The sequence below is a fragment of the Neopelma chrysocephalum genome, unplaced genomic scaffold (genome assembly GCF_003984885.1).
Source record: "Neopelma chrysocephalum unplaced genomic scaffold, ASM398488v2 Primary Assembly neopelma1_62, whole genome shotgun sequence".
Taxonomy (NCBI): domain Eukaryota; kingdom Metazoa; phylum Chordata; class Aves; order Passeriformes; family Pipridae; genus Neopelma; species Neopelma chrysocephalum.
This window is the reverse complement of record NW_020897719.1, coordinates 7,688,838-7,690,217: the sequence shown is the minus strand read 5'-3', so window position 1 is coordinate 7,690,217 and position 1,380 is coordinate 7,688,838. Positions and strand designations below refer to the sequence as shown.

Genomic DNA, 1,380 nt, shown 5'->3' with positions numbered 1-1,380 from the left:
GGGGCGCGGCCGGGTTCGCGAGGTGAAAGTTCAGCGCCGGGGCAGAGGCTCGCGGGGCCGCGGCGCTGCCGATGGGTGGCCGTAAAATATATTTATTTGCTACCCGCGGCTCTTTTGTCTCTTTGCCCCTCGCGTCCCCCTCCTCGCCCCGTCGCTGCACAGGTTACCGGGGCGCTTCCCGCTGCCGCGGAGGGCCGCGACCGCAACGGTTGCGGGAGACACTCGCCGCGCACCTGGCGGAGCCGCAGCGGCGCGGGACAGAGTTCCCGCGGGCAGCCGCCTGACACGGCCCCGCGCCCCGCGGGACAGCGGGCCGGGTGGGGAACTGCGCCCGATTCGCCGCCCCGCGCCCCGTCGGCCCGCAAACGAAATCGGGCCCCTCAGGGTACGGCCGCCGACGGGCTCCGCGGGCAGGGGCGTGGGGCGCCGCGGGGGCGCAGGCTGCGCGGCCCGGGCACCGCCGCCCCTCCTCCCCGCGGGCGGGAGACGCGCCCCGGGAGAGAGGCGGCTCTCCCTCCCGAGCCGTCCGCGGCGGCGGCCAAATGAGGGTGCCGGCGGGAGGCGCCGTGCAGCGCACTTCTTTGGGGGTAGCCCGCGGCATCGAACCGGCGGGGCGGCCCGGCCCGGCCGCGGACACCGCCAACTTCGTTGGGCACCGGGCCGCGGCATCCCCGGCCAGCGGGACGGGAGCGACGGCACACGGCGACCCGCGGGTCTGGCCCTGCCCTGCCTTGCCCCGCCACGGGCCGCCGCCGTCGGGCCGGGCGCCCTCCGCTACCGCTAATGTCCGCAGCCTTCCCAGCCCCGTCCCCCTGCCTGGGCTGCGCTTTGTTCCACGGAGCTGAATCCCCCGTCCCGTTCAGCGGCCCCGCAGGCAGCCCCCTCTCTCTGATGGGCACAACACGCAGGTAACAACACGGTGCTTGGCTTCTATTACTCGGCGGTGCTCGGGTCTGCGCGGCTCGGCGGTCTCACGCAAAATTAAAGCTAAACAAACACATACTTTCCCCACTTTTTTTTTTTACAACGACGATTACGGTATAAAATATAACTCGGTTTTCTAATGAAAAAGGCTAGTGCGTTTTATTTGTTCCTGTTTACGGTTCGAGACTTCATCTGCACAATTGTATTTCTCGCTTGAAATAAACTGCTTTGAAACTATCTCTCTTTAATTAATTTAATGTATTTTCTCTGTGCAGCTGGCAGTATTAGGTGTCTATCAGATTGCCATTTTCCATTTGAGATGTTTAGAAAGCGAACAAGAACACAAACAGACACCTCTTCGAAAGAGGTTCGTTCCCTTTCCTCCCCGTGTACCGCTCCGAGACACTACGGAAAGAGCAAAAAATGCTCGTTTTAACCGAAGTCAAACCGAGGAGA

The 1,380-nt window shown here is 64.5% G+C and overlaps 1 long non-coding RNA gene across 1 annotated transcript in view; it reads left to right on the top strand.

Annotated features, from left to right (window-relative positions):
• The window catches only part of LOC113966984, a 6,193-nt gene extending 5,081 nt beyond the window's left edge, over positions 1–1,112 (top strand). Inside the window, exon 3 of the long non-coding RNA XR_003534025.1 lies at positions 879–1,112. This is a non-coding gene — a long non-coding RNA (uncharacterized LOC113966984). The remainder of the gene's footprint in view (positions 1–878) is intronic.
• The last annotated feature ends 268 nt before the right edge of the window (positions 1,113–1,380 follow it).